This window comes from Neomonachus schauinslandi, chromosome 3 (genome assembly GCF_002201575.2).
Source record: "Neomonachus schauinslandi chromosome 3, ASM220157v2, whole genome shotgun sequence".
NCBI lineage: Eukaryota > Metazoa > Chordata > Mammalia > Carnivora > Phocidae > Neomonachus > Neomonachus schauinslandi.
In genome coordinates, this window is record NC_058405.1 from 59526737 (window position 1) to 59551423 (window position 24687).

Below are 24687 nucleotides of genomic sequence, written 5' to 3' on the forward strand. Positions count from 1 at the left end.
AAAACAAAATAGAGTAACATGGTTCCCATGCCTGAACAAAAAGCCCAATTGGAAAAAATGTTTTGGAAAACCAAGAAGTTTATGTTTGACCACAAGGGGGTGCAAATAATTGAGCTGAATTTTAAAGGGGGAAAAAGTGCTTTTTACTTCAGATTATCAAATTCACAGGTAAAAACTAGTAAGAATACCTTCTCCAAACTTTAATACTCCACATAGTTATGTACTTTATGAAAAAAAGAAATCAATTATTTAGGTACTCAATTAGGGCAGAAGTTTTCAGCTTTCTTTCATCTTCAACATGGTGAAGAATTCATCAGCCCTACTCCCACTCCGTTCCACCCAGCCCATTTGTGTCTCTGCATACTCTACTTGTCTTAACAGTACAACTGAAGTCATAATTTAAAATCTGAGGTTTTACTTGGAAACTGGAATGCAATCACCAGTAAACGAATGGTAAATATGGGTAGTGTGGAGAACAGAGGTTTTGTAATTTCAATGCTTTCTTTCCCTCCTGCTGTTTCTAACGAGTAAGCTACAACTGATGGAATGTTGGCTTCAACATATTAACTTATTTAGATAAAATGTGAAAGCTATAGGTCTGTTCATCTTTTACAAAAGAATGAAGACTCTTGAAAACATTTTGAACAGTAACTTGAAAACTTAGTATACACTGGAGAATGTTTTAAAGACAATTTGCTTATTAGATGGGTTTTAAAGTAACTTTTATTTTCTTGTTGGTCTTGTTTCTCCAAGGTGGACTTAATTCTTAAAAAATATTTTTACTTAGAAATAATTTAAAATTGGCTTAGTCAGTTAAGAGTCCCATTCATGATTTTGGCTCAGGTCATGAACTCATGGGTCCTGGGATCCAGCGGGGAGTCTACTTGAGATGCTCTCCTTTTGCCCCTCCCCCCACACTTGCCCAGGCTCTCTCTCTCAAATAAATAAATAAATCTTTACAAAAGGAAACAATTTAAAATTTACAAAAAATTGCAAAAATAAAAATAGTTCAAAGAATATCCTTATCATTTGCTTGCTCTTGTGCAAGGTCTCTCTCTCACCACATACATGTATACTTAAATACATTTTTTTCTGAACTATTTGAGGTTAAGTTACATACATTTTGGCCTTTCACCCATGAATATTTAAGAGTGTATTTCCTATCAATTCATAAATTTACATTGAAATAATACTTCAATCTACCACCATATTCCAGTTTTGTAGCTTGATTCTTATTAGCATTTACCCCTCCAGTATAGGAGCCAGTCTGGGTCAGGTAATACATTTAGATGTCATGACTCTTTAGCTTCCTTTACTTTGGGATATTTCCAGCCTTTACCTTTTATGACCTGGACATTTTTAAAGAATTTTTAAAGAATATAGCTTTTCACTCCACTGCATTTTTTTTAAAGATTTATTTATTTGAGAGAGAGAGGGAGCGCCTGAGTGGGAGGAGGGAGAGGGAGAGAAGCAGACTCCCCGCTGAGCACGGAGCCCAAGGCTGATGATCTCACAACCCTGAGACCATGACCTGAGCTGGATTAACTGTGGGAGCCACCCCGGCACCCCTCCACCACTCTTTTTAATAAAACGTTCCTTATTTTGTTTTTGTCTGATGTTTCCTCATGATTAAATTGGGGTTATATATATTCTCAACTGGACTATTACACAGGTGATAGATGTGTCCTTTGTAGGGTATCACTTCTGGAAGCACATGCTCCATCTGTCCCTCCTTGGTGATATTAGTTTTGATCACATGGTCCATATGTGGACCGAATTTTCCATTGTATAGTTACTGTTTTTTTTTTCTTCCTGGCAATTAAAAAGCAAATTGTGGGGAAACATTTGAAGATATATCCTGCTCATCATCAGAATTCCCGTTTAAATTTAGCATCAATTATTGCTGATATAATTTTGCCATTACGGTTGCAAAATGATTCAACAAATCTAGTACTCTCTCCACATCTACCAAGTCAGTCCATAGCATTCTACTGTGAACAAAGAGCCCTTTCTTCTCTATTATCTGCATTAACTATGGATTCCTGTTTTTCCACTCTGTATTTGCTTTGTTTTCTTGAGTTCTAGCTACATTTAGATATGTATATTTTGTACACTTTTTTAAAATGAATCACTTGAAGGTAAGTTGTTATGTCACGACCTTTCACCTCTAAATATTTAAGTCTATATTTAATTATTTTGGTATTTAAATTGTCCCAGATTAAGCTAGTGGGAGCACTTTTAGTCTGGGTACTATGTTTTTGTGATATGCCTACATCTTTTTTTTTTTGAGCACTTCCTTACTTTCTGGCATAATAAGATGTTCCATGTTCATCTTGTTCTTCTCTGTCCCAGCCCTGGAATTAGCCTTTTCTCTAAGGAGCCCTGTTTCCTGTTAGTACAGAATGGTATTAGAGACCAAGGCTAGATATGCTCTTGCTAATGAAGTGTTTCTGCTGCTTGGATCTTTCATAAGACTGAACTAGGAAATATATACATACATACAGAATATTTATATACACAAATAAAAATATACATACATACAAATGTGCATACACTTATATATATGTTAATGATATGGACTTAATTTTAAATTATCTTCATTATAATTATAATTGACAAGATACCATAGCAACATTTGTAAAGTTCTTAATAAAGGCAACAAGATCACAATCCACACAAACCACTCATACAATTTTCATGTTTCCTTTTAGTCAATATCTATACATATAATTTTAAAGGGTCATAGTGTGAAATCAGTTTTGTCTTTTTCCACTTAACATGTCGTTAGCATCTGTGAGTTACTATGTCATTTTATAATCTTCCTTCTAAATTGCTCTGCTACTACATGTCATTAGCAGATTCTACCATTCTTCTATTGTTGGACATTTAGGTTGTTTCCAATATTTTGCTATTATAAATAATTCTGAAGTGAACATTTTTATGCATATGCCTTTTCTAATTGACCTTCTTATTTATTTGCTTATTTATTGGAAGATTTCCCAGAAGTGGAAATACCAGTTCCCACAGGTAGGTATGTTTTAATGGGTTTGATACATTTTGGCACACACATTTAATCAAACAATTACCAAAGCCCAAACCAGGGTTGGATATATAGAGATGAAAAATATGTAGTCCCTACTAGGAAGAAACTGAAAGTTTAATGGAAGATAGATAAATTCTCTAAAAATGACAATTAGAGAAATAATAGACAAAGAGCATTTAAACCAGGTTAGGAATAAGTGGCTCAGGAAAACTTTTCAGGAGTAGAGCTATATCTTGAGGGATACCTTAATGGAACCTTAAAGGACTGGGGTTATTCCAGTGTGAAAGAGAGAGTAGAAATAGGCCACAGAAAGCATTTTAAACATAATCACTGGATTGTAAGAAAACAGAAGTCAGGAAGAACCTGCATGTTCAAGAAAATTCAGGTAGTTTATATGATTTGTTGCTACATGTCTTTGGAGGAGTTGAGAAAGTTTAGCCTGATCAAGTGGATAGAGGTAATCATGAAGGGTCTTGCATGTCACCTTTATAAAGTGCACTTAAAAAATCTCAAATCAGTGAGTAATATGATCAGATATATATTTTAGAAACTCACTTTACCAAGGATACTGGAGGGATGCCTGGGTGGCTCAGTCGGTTAAGCATCTGCCTTTGGCTCAGGTCATGATCCTAGGGTCCCCGGATGGAGTCCCGCATTGGGCTCCTTGCTCAGTGGGGAGCCTGCTTCTCCCTCTGCCTGCCACTCTCCCTGGTTGGGGTCTTTCTCTCTCTTTCTCTGTGACAAATAAATAAATAAAATCTTAAAAAAAAAAAAACCAAGGATACTGGAGAACAGATTAGAAAATGTGAGAGCAGTGGTTGAGGCCTTCAGAGGCTATTGTAGTATCCCGGCAAGCAATAAAGAGTACTTGAACTAAAGAAGTAGAAATGGGAGTGAAATGAAGTATGAAAGGGATTGAATTTATTTATTCAGTATTAATATGTAGGTATTTCCAGGTAACTAGCACCTGCAAAGTGTCATGTATTGTGCAAGGTACTGAGCATATTAGTCATGGCTTCTCATAGTCTAGTGAGAGAAACAATGTTTAAAATTCAGCTCAATGTTACCAGAAAAATACAGATGCAATGAAAGCATACACCATGGAGACCTAACACTGGAGGTTTAAGTAAGACCTTCCTAAGGTAGGACAGTTAAGTGGAGACTTAGGAATTAGCCAGGCCAAAAAGAAAGGAAGAACATTCTAAGCAAAGGAAGAGTGTATATTAACATCCTGAGCAGGAAGGACTGGTAAATTCAATGCCCATATGGCTAGAGCAGAGTAAGTAAGAATGGAAAAAGTTGGAAGGTAAGACTATAGAGAAGGTTTATTTATTTATTTATTAAAAGATTTTGTTTATTTGACAGAGAGAGACACAGCGAGAGAGGGAACACAAGCAGGGGGAGTGGGACAGGGAGAAGTAGGCTCCTGGCTGATCAGAGAGCCCAATGCGGGGCTCCATCCCAGGACCCCGGGATCATGACCTGATCTGAAGGCAGACACTTAACGACTGAGCCACCCAGGCGCCCCTACAGAGAAGGTTTAAACAAACAAAATTTGTTTATGGAGAAGAGAGGAGGAGATACATCACAGGACTCCTAGGTTTCTGGTGTGGGCATGAGTGGCTGTGGGTGCCATTTCCTGAGATAAGGAAACTAGAACAGGTTTGATGGATTTTGATATATGAAGTATTGATTCTGAGATGCCTGGTGGGTTAAGTACATCCTCCCATCCTCACTTTACAGATAACTAGATATTAGGATTGGATTTTGATTTAGAAGTCTGGAATTTAGGGGAAAGGTCTGGTTTGCATGTTGTCTATAGATTTACTAGTTGACCAGTTATAGATGGTAGTTTAAACCATGGGCTTGGATGAGGTCACTGAGATATGTAGAGTGATAAAAAGGTTCGCAGAATCTCAGAGAACACTGGTAGCTACACGAAAAATAAATACACAGGGAAAAATTCACTATTAATACAAAAGACACATGACAAACTGAAAAATATTTTTAACTTATAAAGCAGATAATGGGTTAATATCCTCAATGTACAAAGAGATAAGTCTATAAGAAAAATAGAACCGTTAACAAATACACAGTTAACAAAAGAAGGAAAACAAATACAAAAAAATTAATATTTGAAAAAGCAAAACCTGAAAGTGAAAGTAAAGAAATTTGTAAGTTTTCACCATCTATCTCATTTTTATTGATTTACTTTTTAAAATCAATAATTGAGGACATTGTTAAGAGACTGGAGGGTGCTGATGGATTGATGAATCACATAATTCTTAAAAATCTATTTTTTAAAGCACTTGCTTCTCTCGTTCATAAAAATTTAGAACCCACTTGTTAGCATGACTTTAGTGCAGAATTTGAGAGATATGGAGAATCCAACTGGATGATCTTAAGGTATCCAGAGATAGGCAAAATTAACTAAGTAGTAATGAAAATTAGCTACAATCTTAGTGGTTCATGGAAGAATTAAGTTATGTGTAATTTGAATCTGGTTTATATGTCTGTAAGATCACCTCTTTTGGGGGGCTCTGATATTTAACTTCAGTGCCTGGGATGGTAACCCTAACTTGCTTGAGTTGACAGTTTTTACCAGTAAGTCATGGTTTTAGCCCCAGGAAGATATAAATTAAATGTAGAATGATTTAATAAATCAGGCATATACTATTATAGCTTAGGTAGGAATGATCTATGTATTTTAAGTTCTTGTAATGTTTGAGAAAATTAGGCAAATATCAATTTATTTCAATTAAAAAATAGTATTATGGTTGAGTATTATGGAAGTAGTCAGAACAGATTCATACATAGCATTTTCAACTCTGATTTAAGGTTATAGAAGTATAAGGGTTTTTTCCCTCCATATGAATAATTGTTTTACTTCCATATTCTTGAGCACAGATTATGAGACTGATCTAAAATTCATTTACAATTAATAATGGTTAATATTTACTGAAGAAGTCTGAGCTCTCCTCACTCCGTTTACCAGTAAGGATACCTGGAAAAGGATAAACCTAACTTATTTCAGTTACCTACTTTCTAAAAAATTCGTGTGAACATGCTGCTTTTAGATGAAATATTAAATACAATGTTTTGGAATGTTGTTTTTAAAATAATAGGTTTGGAGTCATAAAATCTTAGTAGTTAAAACATGTCTCTTTGTAACTACTACCCATTGTCAAAGTGCCCCGTGCAGCTACTGAGAATAAATTAATTCCCATCTATGTGTGATAACCTTTTAAATATGACCACTAATGGGGCACCTGGCTGGCTCAGTTGGAAGAGCGAGAGACTCTTAATCTCTGAGTCATGAGTTCTACATGTTGGGTGTAGAGATTACTAAAAAAAAATAAACTTAAAAAAAATATATGATCACTATTATGTTCAAACATGAAGACAACTGAATCCCTGCCCTCCAAAGATCCTTAGTTTCCTTAGTGGCTCTATGATTTTAAACCCTTCCACCATCTTGGCTTCCTTCTGGTTATGCTCCAGTTTAACGGGGCCCCTCTCAAAAAGTGACACACTCAGAATGGTAAATCATATACCATATATGGTCTGAAATATACCAAGTGTTAGTTAACTTTTTATCCTAGCCATTAAAATGTCTTAAATTAAATTTAAGATAATAAAATTTAAGATAATAAAAAGGACTGGTAAATAATAGAAATGGATCTATTGATCCTTTATCAAAAGAAAATTGAAGGGTTTTAATAAAATAAACTTCACATTGAGTAAAAACTTTTAAAAATGATAACTCATGACCTTCTCAGAGACTTTATTGACTTGGGGTGAGCCTTGTCCTGGAAGTTGAGAAGGACAGTGAACCAGGAACCTATAATCATTCATTTCTTATTTATTTTTAGTAAATAGAAGTAAAATTGAGACCCTCTGGTCTCTAGGAGATGTGACTGAGAATGTGTGGTGAGTTCTTTATGACAGTTGAGTGTCATGCTACATTTCTATTCTTCATATGTAAAAAAATTCTTTCTTTCATGTAGCACAAATCTATAGGGAAATGAGAATAAAATATAGCACATTCTTTTTTGGCAAGGAATGCTTATGTGTTTAAAACAAATTAACTTTTTAAGGCAGCTCTGAAGAAGTAATTTATTTTAAATAGGTGAACAGTTTACAGCTCTTGTGGGAAAACTTTTTCCCTACTTTTCTTCATCATAGGATTAGGCCCTATGTTTTTAAATTAAGTCCTTTAATTTTTGCTGTTAACATTTAATTTACTTGATGACCCTATACTATTAACTTTTGACCCAGTGAACCCAGGATGGTATATACAATGCATATACCTAATTTTAAGGAAACTCTTAAAAATAAGTGGTTTGAAGTATCATACATACTAATTTTTTCCCCTTTTGGGAGGATGTATTTTATAAGCATAGGGTTTTCTTTAACAATTAGATATTTATGCCATTGGCAAAACAACCCAAAGCTCATGTGACTTAACTGCAATATTTTTAATAAAATGCAAAACTACTAATATATTATGGTGGATACAAAACTTTTCCTGACAAGAAATTCTTATAGCATATGCCCAAACGTAATGATCCTCCCATCTACCTTTATTTATACACATATTTCCTTTAAAAGGAAAGGAATATAAAATTGAAAGTTCCTGAAGTTTAATCCTTTAGATGTAAAAAATGTTAGTAATACAATTGTTAATTATGATAAAGTTCAAAGCTTCTTGTAAATCACTTGATGTAAAAATACTTTTATTTGCCCTTGGGACACTAGACCTGTGGACTCACTTTTGAACATCCCCCGGCCCCCAGTTATAAAATACGTCATGTGTATTAAAGAATACTGAAAAAAATCAGGAATGATCTGGAAGGCATTGCTTCAGAAGGCCCCTTAACAATATACCACTTTACTCTCTCTCCCAATTGACAAAGGAAGACTCTATATTTGTCTTTCGTGTCTTGGTATTATTGAATTTCATTCATTTAGCATTATTAAATACTATACTTTGTTTTTCTTCTTCAGGAAAATTGCAGTTTGTGTCTTGTGGAATAGATGGTTCCATCTTTCAGGCATCAGAAAGCAAAGCGGAAAAGATTTGGGGAGGCAGTGGGACCCCTCTGATCTACCTATGCCACACTAACCTTACTACAAGGGTGGCTGTGGGGGTGCATTCACTTTCATAATTTTGGAAGCATGGATAGGTTGAGTGCTGTTAAAGACAGTAGAATAGGAATGAAAGGAAGCTCAGTTCATAGGGAAAACTCAGTTTGTTAGTTTATCTAATTCCTAATGTGGTATATGTGTATAGGTATGTGTGGTATATGTTTTAAAGAAATCCTGGTGAACTAACAAGGTATGAAATTGTATTTTGTTATATAAAAATATGGATCCTATTATTTATTGACCTTTTAATTTGCAGCTTAATGATTATTATGGTTATCTTTAAGTGTGCCATGTTTACCTTATTCAAAAGTGAACAAATAGTAAAGCAACAACTGCTGTGTGATAAAAACTTAGGTATGGGGGTATAAACAAGGTTTCTGATCTCTAGGAATAGTGGAGGTTATTTATGCTTCTGTATAAGCCTTCATGGTTTGCTAATTAGGTAACGTGATTGTAATTTCATTATTTAAATACTAAGGGAAATGTAAAATGAGCTCTATTATTATCATCACATATTATTATGTGTAATAATTATTACTTAAGTAAATGCAAGTAGTTTTATGTGGTTTTACAGTCTTGGGTGCAAATAATAGGATTTTGGACTAGGGTAGTAATGGTTGGGATAGAGATGAAGAAGAATCTAGAATGACTTTCTAGTTCCTGGCTTGGTTGTAGAGTACAATAGTGGTATAATTAACCAGGATAGAGGCAAATGGAGAAGAACAGGGATTTTGGCTTATGTGTATGTGTGTATACGGATGTGGAATAGAAAACTGGGAAAGGGGAAGGAGATGAGAAACTCAATGAAGACATATTGAATATGGAAGATTGTCACTGGGATATCCATATAGAGAAGTTCAGTAGGGAGCTCAGCAGGTGTATCTGAGGCTTAGGAGAAAGGTTGGAGCTGGGAGTGGATGTCACTAAAAAGGTAGTAGTTGAAATTTTGGGGGAACTGGATGCCATTGCTCATAGAAACTGAATATAGTGAGAGGAAATGAAAACCAACATTAGCAAATGGGCAAAGTAACAGAAGGCAGAAAAAAAAATTAAGCATAAATAGCAGAAGGATGGAAGGGAGCACCAACAGAGCTCAGAGTTCTAGAAGCCAGTGGGGGACAGGATTTAGGAAAAAAGAGTCAGGAGTATCAGAAGATAAAGACAGGTCAAGTAAATTGAAAAAGATAATAGGATTTGGCAATTTTGTCATTAGTAATGTTTGCCAGAACATTTTCAGTGCGCTGATGATGGCAGAATTCTGTGTTGGGTTGAAAAATATTTTATTTATTTTTTTATTTTTTAAAGATTTTATTTATTTATTTGCCAGAGAGAGAGCACAAGCAGGGGGAGGGGCAGGTAGAGGGAGAAGCAGTCTCTCTGCTGAGCAAGGAACCAGATGCGGGATTCGATCCCAGGACCCTGGGACCCCCTGAGCCAAAGGTAGACGCTTAACCAACTGAGCCACCCAGGCATCCTGAAAAGTATTTTAGATTGAGAAAAGTTACAATATATTTATATTATTTCAAGGCTTTTCATTTCTTCTTCAAAACAGAAATAAAGGATCACTATAGGGAGTAGTTTATAGAATTGAGGAGGGGATTCTCCAGTGAAGAGCGTTTAATATTTATAAAATGTGGGGAGAGTCAGCAGAAGAGGAAGAGAAGAGATTAAAGAGAAGAGGGATAAAGGTAAAGAAAGATCTCTAGGAGATGAGGGAATGTGGGATCAAGGATGTAGTAAAAGAGTTGACCTGGAAGAAGAGATAGGATACTCCTTCCTCTAAGATTAGAAGAAAGGAGGTGAAGATAGTTATATGTATAACTTGTAAATGTGGAACAAGAAGGTTAGGAGGTTCATAGCTTATAGTTTTGACTTTTTTGCTGATAAAGGAGACATTAAAGATAAGGGAATAGGTGAAGTAGCAAGTTTGGGTTGTAGTAAGGTGGCATAAAATATATGCTCTAAGGAATGGAAGAGGGAATTAGCCAGGGGGCAAGGTTATTATCGAGAGAGACTGATGTACCTGGGAAACTAAGCTAGATAGGAAAAGATATGAAGCCATGCTGGAGATTGTGGTTTGAAAATAAAAAAAGGGAATAGTTGAGGAATAGAGGTTAAAATAAGATAAGAAAGCAGGTGTTTAGGGAATAAGGGAGTGAAAAAATTAGAACAATAAGTGATTGTGGTCTGAGATCAATAATATTGAAGTCTAAGGCTGTGGAACAATTTCCTGGTGATCAGAAGGTTGATGGTATGGGTTCTGGGTATGGATCACTGAATGAAGTGGTTGTAAGCTGGTGGAGTCAGAGCTCAGGGTTGTTGGATGGGTTGTCCATGTGGACACTGAAGTGGCACACGATGGCAGGAAATGCAGGGGAGGCAGATACTGGAAGTCAGGTGCCAAAGTCCTCTATAAATAAGGGAGGGAATGACTGGGCAATCAAGTAATGAGAATGAAAAAGAGGAATAAAAAGTTTCCAAGACTGTTGATTATGTGCTTTTTGCCCTCACAAATTAAGAGTCATGAGGGCAAGGACTTGTCTTATTTAATACTGCAAATATTTGTTGATTAATGGATAAACAAATGATGATCTCATCATTTTGAATAAGTATTTATTCATGTTGAATTAGTATTTTTGGAAACTTTGGGTGTTTCTTATTACATGCAGTTGCTATTAAAGAATATACAACAAGATGAGTAAGATGTAGAAAAAAATAATCCAAACCCAGAAATAACCACTGTTAACCCCTTTTATTACATTTTCATACCTGTTTGTTGTTCATCCTAGTAATAAATATTCAGCTTTAATATCCTTTAATGGCTGAGTAGGTATTCCATATAGAATAAGGATATACCATAATTTAAGCAACTTCTTATTTGGGGGGTATTATACTTATGTTTTTCTCTCTTTGTAAAAGGGACAATCTAATAGTTAAATTTTTGCTTTATTTCCTTAGGATGCAGACTTACAAGTGGATTTTCCAGTAGGATATTCATAGCCAGCCTATTTTTCTTTGTTTTAGGCTTATTTCTAACAGCCTTGTTTATGTGTATTATTATTCTATCCTGGATTGGAATCAGAAAATTGGACAGTGTTGTAGGTACTGATTGATGTAGGCTTGATGATAGCCACAAAGTGAAAATTGGTAAGTAAAAGTCCTTTACAGGAATAGTAATGGGTATTTAAAAAATTTGGAATTAAGTGTAGTTTTCATGAGCACAATAAGAAATGATTCATGAGCTGAATAACAGGATATAGTGGTCAATTCATAAATGCATATTCAAATTAAATAAAAACCTCTATGAATAACCTACATTTGTTGACAGCGTCCAATTTTAGGGGAGGTTTTAATAAATCATGAATAATCATCAAGTTCACAGCTTCTTAAACTTTTTCATAAAAGTGTGGCTAATAGTAGAGAAAAGTGAAAAAAAGTGCCCTAGAAGCTTGATCCCAAACCAGAATTTTTAGTTTCTTGTTTTGTCTTAAATTTACTATAAATGTTGGATTACATATCATAACAGTCTTATGTTTAATATAAATATAATGCTTATCTATTTTTTCAAAGTCCCTGAGTAAAATTGGTATCTAAGAAGATGCCTCATGTTTATTCAGTAGCTTTTAGCACCCTGCATACTATAAGTTTTCTTTGCCTCCAACTTACTTTTAGAGGCAAGGTTCTAGGCTATTTCATGGTTGTACAATATGCTCCTTTTCAGTTTTCTCTTTTATACTTTAGCCCAGGCTATTTATAGTAGTGTATGGTAGGGAGTAGATTAATTGATGATTACTTACTTTGAACCTGAGAGTGTTTCAAAGACTCTGAAAATTTACAGAATTGAAAATTTAATATCATTGCCAACAGACTGCACTACAAGAAATGTTAAAGGAAGTCATTCAGATGGAAGGGAAATGATACCAGATGGAAATACAGATCTACACAAAGGAATGATGGACACTGGAAAAGGTAACTACAGGGTAAATGTTTAAGCTCTTTTTACATTTAATTCTCTTTTAAGATAATCAACTGTTTAAACAAAAATAATAGGATTGTATTATGGGGTTTACAACATGCATTAGTAAATATATGCCAACAATAGCATAAAGACCAGGAGAAAAATAGAAATAAGATAGTATAAGGATCTTTTATTATATGTTAAATGGTATAAATTCACTTGAAAGTAGACTGATAAATATGTAGACTATAAACCCTAAAGCACCCAGTAGAATAATAACAAAACTGTTACAGGTAATAAGCCAACAAAGAAAAAAATGGAATAATAAAGTACTCAATCCAAAAGAAGGCAGAAAAAGAAAAAAAGGAACAATGAACAGATGGAACACAGAACAAATGGAACAAATAGAAAATAGCAAGATGATAGACTTAAATCTAATTATATCAATAATCACATTAAATGTAAATGACCTAAAAATCCTAATCAAAGGGTAGAGATTGTCAGATTGGATAGAAAGCATGACTTGACACACTTTACATATAAAGACACAAAAATGTTAAGAATGAAAGGATGGAAAAAGATATACCATGCTGATGCTGACATTAGTCAAAAGAAACTAGTGGGGCTGTATTAACATAGTAGAAACAAAGATTTCAGAGCAAAGAATATTACCAGGGTTAAAGAAGGTCATTTCATAATAATAAAGGAGTCAGTTAATCAGGAGGATATAACAATCCTAAATGTTTATGCCCCAAATAAAAAGAGGTTCAAAATATGTAGAGCAAAATCTGATAGAACTGCAAGGAGAAACAGACAAATCTTTAATTATAGTCAGAAATTTCAATATGTCCCCTTCAGTAATTGCTAGGACAAGTTGAAACATAGCAAGGATATAGTAAACTCAACACTATACACCAATATTACCCAACTTCCCTAACATTCCACTAACAGTAGAATACACATTCTCTTTAAAGAGTACATGAAACTTTTACCCAGAGAGACCATATTCCTGGCCAGGGGTTAGCAAACTATGACTGTGGGGCCAAATCTAGCCTGGTTTTGTATGGCCTATGAACTAAGGATGTTTTGCATTTTGAGAGATTTCTTAAAAGTAAAAAAGAAAAGAAAATATGTGACAGGAGAAATTGTATGTCACCCACAAAGCTTAAAATATTTACTGTCTGACCCCTTATAGAAAAAGTTTGCCAATCTCTGTATTAGACTATAAAATATGTCTCAATACATTTTAGAGGATTTAAGTCATGCAAAGTATGTCCTCTGACCACAGAGGAATTAAATTAGAAATCAATAACAGAAAGCTAACTGGAAAATCCTTGAATATTTGGGAACAAAATCACATGCTTCTACATATCCCACTGATTAAAGAAGAAATCCAAAGTGAAATTAGGAAGTATTTTGACCTGAGGGAAAATAAAAATACAATATATCAGAATTTATATAAACGAAATGCCTACATTAAAAAATACAAAGTCTCAAAGCAATGACCTCAACTTCCACCTTAAGAAATTATAAAAGAAGAGCAAATTAAACACAAAGAAGCAAAAGAAATTAAATAATAAAGGTCAAAGTGGAAATCAATGAAATAGAAAACAAAGATCAATTGAGAATATCTATGTAATCAAAACCTGGTTGTTTGAGATCAGTAGAATTGATAAACCTTTAGCCAGACTGGTTAGGAAAAAAAAAAGGGAAGACACTTATCAGGAAGACCAATATCAGGAATGAGAGAGGTGAATCATTACAAATTCTACAGATATTTCAAGGATAATAAGGGAATATTATGAACAACTTCAGGCAAAAAATTTAACAACTTAAAAATGACCAAGTTTCTTGAAAGACATAAACTACCAAAGCTGATTCAAGAAGAAATAGATAGCCTGAATGGTCATATATCCATTTCCAAAAAATTGAATTTTTAGTTTAAAACATTCCATAAAGAAAAGTCCTGGTCCACAGGATTTTACTGGTGAATCCTTCCAACATTTAGGGAAAAAAAAATACCAACCAAACACAAACTCTTCCAGAAAAGTGAAGAGAAAGGAATACTTCCAAGCTTGTTCTTTGTGGCCAGCATTACCCTGATACCCAAGCTACACAAAGACATTACAAGAAAAGAAAACTCAGGCCAATTTCCCTTATGAACACAGATGTAAAAAATTCTAGACAAAATTTTATCAAATCAAATCTAACAATATTTAAAAAAGATAATATTTATTGGGTGCTATTTATCCCAAGCATACAGGATTGGTTTAACATTCAAAAATTAATCATTATAACTCACCAAATTAATCTAAAAAAGAAAAACTGATCATCTCAATAAATGCAGAAAAAACATCTGACAAAATCCAGTATTCATTCCCTATTTAAAAACTTAGCAAACTAGGAACATAAGGGTACTTCTTCAACCAGATAAAGTGCATCTACAGAAAACCTATAGATAATCCTCTACCTACTGGTAAAAGACTGCATGCTTGCCCCCTAAAATCAGGAACAAAACAATGTCTGCTCTTACCACTTTTTTTAAAAGATTTTATTTATTTATTCATTCATTCATTCACTCATTTAGAGTGTGAGTGGGATGAGGGGCACAGGGAGAGGGAGAGGGAGAGAATCCCAAGCAGACTTAAATGCTGAGCACAGAGCTCCATACGAGCCTGGATCCTATGACCCTGAGATCATGACCTGAGCTGAAATCAAGACTTGGACCCTCAACTGACTGAGTCACCCAGGTGCCCCTGCTCTTACTTTTATTCAACATTGGAGGTTCTGCCAGTACAATCAGGCAAGAAAAGAAAAAAATACATTCAGATTGGAAAGGAAGAAATAAAACTGACATAATTATCCATCTGTTCCACTTGGTGGAATCTACAAAAAGCTACTAGAACTAATTGGTGAATGTAGCAAAATTGCAGAATACAAGATCAATATACAATAATCATCTATATTTCTATGTTCTAGCAACAAACAACCGAAAATGGAAATGCAAAAAAATGTATCATTTACAATAGCATAAAAATATGAAATATTTAGGAATAAATCTGATAAAAGGCATGAAAGATCTGTACACTGAAAACAGCAAATACTGTTGAGAGGAAGTAAAGACAGCTTAAATAATTGGAGAGATTTACCTGGCTCAGTGGGCTCATATTGTTAACATGTCAACTCCCCTTAAATTATCTATAGGTTCAACACAAACCAAATCAAAATCCCAGTAAGTTAAAAAAAAAAAAAGACAAGCTGATTCTAAAATTCATATAGAAATGCGAAGATCTAGAATAGCCAAAATAATTAACTTTGACAAAAAGAACAAAGTTGGAGGGCTGATACTACCTGATTTCAAGACTTATTAAATATCTACAGTAATCAAAACAGAGTGGTTTTAGTGTAAGAATAGGCAAATAGATTGATGTAATGGAATACAGAGTCCAGACATAGGCCCACATACAGAAGGATAATAGATTTTTGACAAAGTGCAAAGGTAATTAAGTGAAGAAAGAATAGTTGTTGTTGTTGTTGTTTTTAACATAGTGTGCTTGGAAGAACTGGATATCCATATATAAAAATAGGAATTTGATTCATATCTCACACCATGTAAAAAAAGTATTCAAAATTGATCATAGACCTAAACGTAAAACCTGACATTACTATTAAACTTCTAGAGAAAATGTAAGAAAATTTTTGTGACTCTGAGTTAGACAAAGATTTCTTAGGGGCGCCTGGGTGGCTCAGTTGGTTAAGTGACTGCCTTCGGTTCAGGTCATGATCCTGGAGTCCCGGGATTGAGTCCCACATCGGGCTCCCTGCTCAGCGGGGCATCTGCTTCTCCCTCTGACCCTCTTCCCTCTCATGCTCTCTGTCTCTCATTCTCTCTCTCTCAAATAAATAAATAAAATCTTTAAAAAAAAAAAAGATTTCTTAGATGTGACATCAAAAGTACAATCCATAAATGAACAAATTGAGAAATTGGACTTAATCAAATTTTTACAAACTTCTATTCTTTAAAATACACTGCTAAAGGAGACAAGGTCCAGCCTGAGAGAAATATTTGCAAAGCATGTAATAAAGGATTTGTATCAAGAATGTAACATACTCTCAGGGTTCCTGGCTGTCTCAGTCAGTAGAGCATGTGACTCTTGATCTCGGGGGTCATGAGTTCAAGCCCCACACTGGGTATAGAGTTCACTTAAAAAATAAATAAATAAAGATTAAAAAATAAAAGAATGTAACCAACTCTCAAAACTCAACAATGAGCAAACAAGTCTCAAAAAATAGGCAAAAGACTTGAATAGTTAAGCTTCACCAAGAAGATAACCCACATAGCAAATAAACATATGAAAAGAAGTTCAACTTTATTAGCCTCATTAGTCTTTAGGGGAAACATAGAGTAAAACCATGATGGAACAACTGGATATCCATATACAAAAAAAAAAAAAAGTATACACATCTATTAGAACAGCTAAAATGAAAAATGTTAAGGACGTGGAGAAATTAGAACTTTATACACTCCTAATAGGAATGTAAAATGATATAATCGGTTTGGAAACAGTTTGGCAGTTTCTTGAAAAGTTAAACATACACCAATATATGATCCATTTCATTCTAGATATTTCCATAAGAAAAGACAGCACATGTTCCTACAGAGATCTGTACATGAATATTCATAGTAGCTTTATTTTTAACAGTCTCCCATTTGAAACAACTCAAATGTCACCAACAGATAAATGGTTAAATAAATTGTGATATATTCATACAATGGAATACTACTCAGCAATAAAAGGTAGTGAACAATATTGTTATGTGCAACATCATGGATTAATTTCAAAACAATATTCTGAGTGAAGACAGAAAATACAAAATTCTAGAAAATGCAAACTGATCTATTGGGACTAAGGGCAGACAGACCAATGGTTGTCTGGGGAGAGAGGTGCTAGGAGGAGGATTATAAAAAGGCAGGGGAAATTCTTAGGGTTGATGGATATATTCACTGTCTTATTCTGGTGATGGTTTCAGAGTGTTAACATTTATCAATTGTATACTTATCAATTCTATACATGTTAAAAGTTATCAATTGTACACCTTTTATATACACAGTTTATTGAATATCAGTTATACCTTAGCTTAATACATTTAAAAATATATCTAGAAAATAAAGGAGGGGTGCCTGGCTGGCTCAGTCAGTAGAGCATGTGACTCTTGATCTTGGGGTTGTAAGTTGGAGCCCCAGGTTGGGTATAGAGATTACTGAAAAATAAAATCTTAAAAAAGAAAAGAAAGGAAAATAATTTCAATTGAAATATAAAAGGGAATTAACATTTATTAGAAATATACTAAGCGGCAAGTACAGGTAGGTCCTTTAAATAAGAATGACAGTATATGTAAATATATCATTTTCTATGTGCCAAGTTCTGTTATATATACTTTCAATATATTAAGGTGTTAAATCCTCACAACTCTGAGGTATAGGGACTTTTATTACCCTCATTTTACAGATGAGGAAAAGGAGGCATTAAGTCACAATTTCTGCGTGAGGGAGCTGAGATTTGAACCTGGGAAGTCTCTTCTTTTAATAGATCTTTATGACATCCATTAGGCTACAGAGTTTTAGTTCCAGTTTACAAAATGAAAGAACTGTGACTCACAAAGGCAGTAACTTTTTCTGGATCACAGAATTTATAAGTAATGTCAAGATTTAAACTCAGATTTGTTCTACTCCAAAATATATACTCTTCTATACTAGATTGCCTCCATTTAGATTTGTGGTTCAATAGCAAAACTGATGGTATAATACTACTGATAACTAAGATAACTAAGTCTGAACTATGTGATCCACTCTCTTCCGTACTCCTTTTACCATTCAATAGTGCTGTCTGGCATGTTTGTTGACTATAGATTAGAATATGTTTTATACCGGTAAGCAACTAAGAGCTCAAAAATTATTTGTTTTTTGGTCTTGACAATTCTCTTTTCAGTATTCATAGTATAGCTGTGTCTGTTGAAATTAAGAAATTGAATGTGTGACTTTGGAGGATTTTTTCAGGCTAACATTAAAGCTGGTAATTTATCTATGCACTTCTATAAGTGGAATTAAATAGATGTGTTCCTATATCCCTAAAATTGAACTGGAGGATTTTTTTTTTTACATTTCCATGAAATATTCCTTTCCTGTGAGTGTGTGTCTCTGTGCGTGTATGTGTGTGTGTGTGTTAAATTATGGTTACTAATCTGGGAGATATAGTTTGATATGTGGTTCAAGTGGCACCCAAGAAGATTTTCTTGGTTAAAGTCATGAGAGTAAGCAAGAACAAAGAAACATTTCTAAATTGCCAAAAAAAAGTATTCCATTATATTGAAAGAATTCAATAGACATAAAACTCTTATAATAAAAATGTTTTTAGGTGAATTTTGGACGCAATAGGACATTAAGAAAAGTGGCATTGGAATCAGACAGATCTGAACTCAAATCCCACTTACCAGCTATGTTACCTTGGAGATATAACTTAACTTGGGCCTCAGTTTTCCCATCTGTGAAATGGGTTAGTAATACTTCATTGAGTTCTGAATGTTAACTAAATGAGATAGTAAATATTGGAACACTTAACATAGTGTCCAACATACAGAAAGTACTCTAATAAATGTTCTACTGCTAGCTACTTTGAAGGTACTTCTACATAAATATAGAAATCCAAAGCCATATTAGATAATGATAAAATGCTAAAATTATTTTATGATATAATCTGTGTACAGAAAATATCAAATAGATTCTAAAAACTCTTAGTTCAGGGAGTGTCAAGATTGATCCTTTTCTATTTAAAGAAACATGTAGCCTAGTGCATTTTAAAATTGAAACTTCTTTAAAGGTGAGTTTCTATTTCTGTGGTTCCACAACCAAGATTTGCTTTAGGGATGGATATTCATGTTCACCCTGACAGTGTTATATAAAACAAACTCCATATTTAACAGCTAAATAACTTGAATGACTTATGCTAATGTAAATTTTATATTCTGTATTTTTTAAGCCATAGCCTTCATATAAAGGTATACAGTCAAAGAAAAGTTGCAGATATTTATTTTGCTTGTTGTATCTTAAGACACATAATTTGTATAAATTGGCTAGGAGGACATTCAGTTAAAAATTCAAAACTTTCAGGGGTGCCTGGATGGATCAGTTGGTTAAGTGTCTGACTCTTGGTTTTGTCTTAGGTCATGATCTTGGGATCCTGAGATGGAGCCCCGCATCAGGTTCGCCACTCAGCAGGGAGTCTGCTTGAGATTCTCTCTCTCCCTCTGCCCACCCCTGTGCCCCCGCTTGCACATGTGCTCTCTCGAATAAATAAATGAATAAATAAATAAATCTTTTTGAATTTTTAAATTTTTAAAAAAGATTTTATTTATTTATTTGACACAGAGAGAGAGACAGCGAGAGAGGGAACACAAGCAAGGGGAGTGGGAGAGGGAGAAGCAGGCTTCCCGCTGAGCAGGGAACCCGACGTGAGGCTTGATCCCAGGACCCTGGGATCATGACCTGAGCCGAAGGCAGACGCTTAATGACTGAGCCACCCAGGTGCCCTAAATAAATCTTTTTTTAAAAAAAAAATCCAGAACTTCCAGTGAGATAATCCAGAAAAAAATAAGTCTTTCAATTTTATTCATTTATTTTGTTATTCTCACTTACTAAGGGCTCAGTCAAAATGAAGAGATGATGTTTAATAAAGGACAGCTTTGTCTGACCTGAAGGAAAGAGTTCCAAAGCTAGATTACCTTCTTTGAAATTGATACCTAATCTTACAGTCAAAGTTCATACATAGCCATTTGATCATCTTCATTGTAGTTCCTCATTAGTCCATAGAGTTTCAATCAATTTCTATATGGTGCCGACTTACATGTGTACATCAACAGGTCCAGTAGCTTATCAAGAAAGTCTGAGTCCTCTATCTTCTGGAGACATCTCGTTTAGATCTGACATTAAGTTCATTTTTTCCTTCAAGCTATTTCTTTCAAATTTCTTGGCTATTCTTATTGACAACACAAATTTTCAGACCTTCAAACTTAAAAACTTACATTCATTTCCTTATTTTCTTATCCTCCCATAGGTAAACAGGGGTTAAACTTGTTACTTTTTATAGTTGTTCTTTATTGTATACTTCAGATATGTCTCTTTTCATTTTTAAAACTGCCCATTTAATCCAAGCTCTTAATTGTCAAGTTTGTATTCTAGGCTCTTATATTATATTGAATTACAGCCTCTTGGTATTCTCCTTAGTGCCCATCTTGTCTTACCTCTTTCCCCACCATCCCACACAAAACATAAAATACTTTTCATCACACACTCTATAGAGAAGTATTGCTAGGTGAATAAGGAACAGGATTGACTTGAAAAAGGGAATTTAAATGGAATCTCCTTTCCTTTCAGTGATTCTACCTAGAAGCAAAGAAGAAGAGCAGAACCTTCAGGAACTGAATCACAAATACTGAATGGGAGACTGCTGCTAGAAAGGGATTGATAATATATAATAGCCATTGGAAAGATAAAAGGAGACATAAAATTCAACTTTTGCTACCTATTCTTTCCTTTTTGCTTTCCACATACTTCAGCTGTGAATCTTTCTATATGCAGTATTTATTTTGTTTTATTCTGGTTACTATAAAGTTATCTAAGAGGCTAGGAGAACTGATGGAAGGGAAAAAAAGGCAGTCTATTCTGACTGCAGTGACCAAAGGAGTTCAATTCACACCAAACATTTTTCTCCCATTTAGAAACATCCTAGTATTTAAGGCCTTCTACTATAAGCCCATTACTAGTTCTTTTCCTTTCTATTTCATTTCTCTCTACTCTCATATTTGTGTTTTCTGTTCCTATCAAATTATCATGCCTCCTGGGCAATGAAATATCTGTTCCTGCTCTGCAATGGTTTTGTGTATTACCATATCTCTAGTGCCTTGAACAGTGTCTAGCACATGGCACATAGTGAGCACTCAATAAATCTTTGATAAGTGAATGAATGGTTATCTTTTCTCTCTGGCAATCAAAATCCATCACCACTTTAAAAAATTGACATAAAATTTGCCTATTCCAGTAAACTTCTATCCATTATCAATCTAGTTTTAAATCACTTCATTTTCCACTTCCCCTTAGCAGTTATTTATAGTTTTCATTTGATTAATATATTCTTATTATGTTACTTTTCAAACATTCCCAAATCCTTTTTACATATGCTGTATTTTCAATGAAAATACCTCAAATTCTTGGGACACTTGGGTAGTTCAGTCACTTGAGTATTGGACTCTTGATTTTGGCTCAGGTTATGATTTCAGGGTCTTGAGATTGAGCCCAGCATCATGCTCCATGCTCAGCAGGGAGTCTGCTTGAGATTCTCTCCCTCCCCCTTTCCCTTTGTCCCCCCCCCTGCTTGCGCTCATGTGTGCTCTCTCTAAAATAAATAAATCTTTAAAAAAATTAAAAATTAGAAACCCTCAAATTTTATATATTGTATATGTTGCTCAGCAGTGCCTCACGTGCTGTAGAAAGCTAGGTACTCAATAGATGGGCAGGCTACCTTTTATGACATTCTCTGGATCATTGTGATAGGTTCTATTTTTTGCTATTTCCCTCCTATATTATGTAACTTTGAGTAAAATCGTTCCTTCAGTGCTCAGTTTAAGAACAAATTAAGAAACTATTTCCTAAAGAAAAAAACATTTTAAAGTTATAGAAGTATCTATATGTTGGTACATTTCTCCAGAAATATTTAATGTAATATAAAAGTTCTAGACTAGTCAATTTGAATCTCTTCTTTTTTTTTTTATGGAACACTTCATGAATTTGCGTGTCATCCTTACGTGGGGGCCATGCTAATGTTCTCTGTGTTGTTCCAGTTTTAGTATATGTGCTGCTGAAGTGAGCACTGAATCTCTTCTTGTAATTTCCATAGAGATGTCCATGTAGCAAAGAAACTGAAATAGTATTATGTAGAAAATACCACCAATCCTAAAAAGACCCCTAATTTCTTCAGAGAGGAAACAGAGATAATATCCTGATTTTTGCAGTACTTAAGCTACTCCTTAGTTGTCTCATGAAGGAATTAATGTAGTAGAACACATTCGAGGAATTGCTGAGGTGTCAGAATAAGAATATACAAAGTCTAAGACTATTTTCTATAATGTATTTTTAAATAGATTAAGAGTCATGCACTCTCTGGCTTCTTTCTCCATCTACACTATCTTCTGGCATTAATAAAGTTGGGCAACATATATAAAAAAGCAGTTTCTAAGGATGCCAAACTAATAGCAGTTTCTGGATCATTCCCCTTTCTTCCTCTGTGAAAATCTACAACACATGGGTTACTCTAAATATTTCCCCCAAAACCCAAAGTGTTAGGTTGCCAAAGAAAACTTACCAGGTAATATTACTATTTGCCTTCATGTAATCATTTGAAGTACATACAAAATCAGACATTAAAATGAAAATATCAAGCCATAGAATTGAGTTCTAGTTTTACTGACATTTATATATTACACTTCCTGTTCATGATTTGAGAAGTGCAACCATGCAGTGCTTCTATTAAAAACTGAGTGATTGGGGTGCCTGGGTGGCTCAGATGGTTAAGCGTCTGCCTTCGGCTTAGGTCATGATCCCAGGGTCCTGGGATCGAGCCCCGCATCGGGCTCCCTGCTCAGCGGGAAGCCTGCTTCTCCCTCTCCCACCCCCCCTGCTTGTGTTCCCTCTCTCGCTGTGTCTCTCTCTGTCAAATTAAAAAAAAAAAAAAAATCTTTAAAAAAAAACAAAAAAAAAACTGAGTGATTGAGAACAATTTGAGGATTATAATGACACTTATCCAAAGGAAATAAAACCACTAACTTTACTGCTGCCTTCATTTGTGGAATTGCTATCTTTGTTTTGTAAAAAGCTGAATATTTTTCATCATTTACTAATAGTGTAGTTAAAAAGGGGAACTTGGTGATCTTGTGTCCCTGAAACACATGCATGCACGTGTACACACACACACACACACACACACACACACACACACAAGGGTAATACTTACAAAAATTTGCTTTTTATCCTCCTTTTCAGATGTCAGTTACCTATTGGTTATTGTTATGCATTAATTAACAGTCCCAACCTGAAGGAGGGAAAGGGTAGAGGTGAATGCAATTCTTAAATAAAAGCCCCTTTATTTGTTCTATTTGAAGCCTAATAATGTGAGTTTATCTTTTGGTGTCCACTTCAGGGTTTGTGTGGGTATGTGTGTGTGTAGAGAGAGAGAGAGAGAGAGCACCCAAGTGAGCAATGACTCTTAGTTAGACATCAAAATCCATGTTCTCATTTCTTTTTGGCCACACAGATAAACTTATTCCCAGTCTCCCTTGCAGGCAGGTGTGGGCATGTGACCGAGTTAGAGCCAATGGAATAAGAATGGCAGTTATATGCACTACTTTTGAGTCTCCTAAAAAAACTCCCCTTCTAATGGGCTGGAATAGACAAGACCCCACAGGAGAAGTTTGGTACTGAAGTTTGGTATTGAAAGCCTAGGTACTAGAACACCTTGGAAACTAAGTACTGAACTACTTGTTTATTTTAGCAAGAAACTTGATTATAGCAAATATGATTTGAGCCATTATACATTTTGGGGTTGATCTGTATGGCAATTAGCCTACCCTAATTAATTTAAAATAAAAACTTATATTTGCAGTGTCCCTATGATGCACAACTCCATTGGGCACTATTTACATTATAATGTATGTAAATGGCATTTCCTGAAGCAGCATTAAGAAGCTACAGGTATGTATACATATGGATATACATAAATCTTCATCCCAGGAGTTATGCAACAATGTAGTTCTGCCAAACTAACTCCAGCTACTCTCCTGGGTTTTATTGCACACAAGCATCAATTTGTATAATTTTGTATCTGTGCTAACAGATTGAGGTGGAATGGATCATCCAACAAGAATCTTAAGGGGAATGTGTATACTTAGGATACAAATCAGATATCTTTCTTAGATTTGTTCATCTGTTAGCTACCTACTGTACTTATAACCTAATACCCTCTGGTATGCATTAGGCTGAAAGAGAGTGTTAGGATCCCTCATCTGCCTCCGCCCACTCCAAGCTTACTGCTATGAGTAATACAAATTTTCTGGTTTTTACTTTCCTTATCTGTAAGATGAGAGTTGGATTATGTGACCTCAAAGATCCTTTCACTAAAATTCTACTATAATATTGATATAATGTCAATTGACATAATTGATATGTTAGTAGTTATGAAGCTATTGGTAGAAATAATTGTTAATGTGAGTGTTCCTTTGGATTCCAAACTGATTCTATAGAGGTCCTTAATAGTATCTTGGAAGTTTTTTTAAAAAAGATATTTAACTTGCACCAATTCATAATCAAAGAGGCACAACAGAGGTTCCATTCTTTTCCTAAATAAAAACTTCTAAGTTGAAAAGGTGTTTAACTCATATTTTTTAGGGTAATTTTAAAGTAGGCATCACCTGATTTCTTTACTCATGGGTG

General features: G+C 34.5%; 1 long non-coding RNA gene and 1 other non-coding gene across 2 annotated transcripts; one reads left to right on the forward strand and one right to left on the reverse strand.

Annotated features, from left to right (window-relative positions):
- The first annotated feature begins 439 nt into the window (after positions 1 to 439).
- Positions 440 to 12079, forward strand: LOC110579790. Its single transcript, XR_002480287.1, has 3 exons — positions 440 to 453; positions 11274 to 11338; positions 12059 to 12079. It is a non-coding gene; the product is annotated as an uncharacterized LOC110579790 (long non-coding RNA).
- A 9887-nt stretch (positions 12080 to 21966) lies between these two features.
- LOC123324404 lies at positions 21967 to 22073 on the reverse strand. The gene has a single exon (XR_006539782.1). It is a non-coding gene; the product is annotated as a U6 spliceosomal RNA (small nuclear RNA).
- Between the last annotated feature and the right edge of the window lie 2614 nt (positions 22074 to 24687).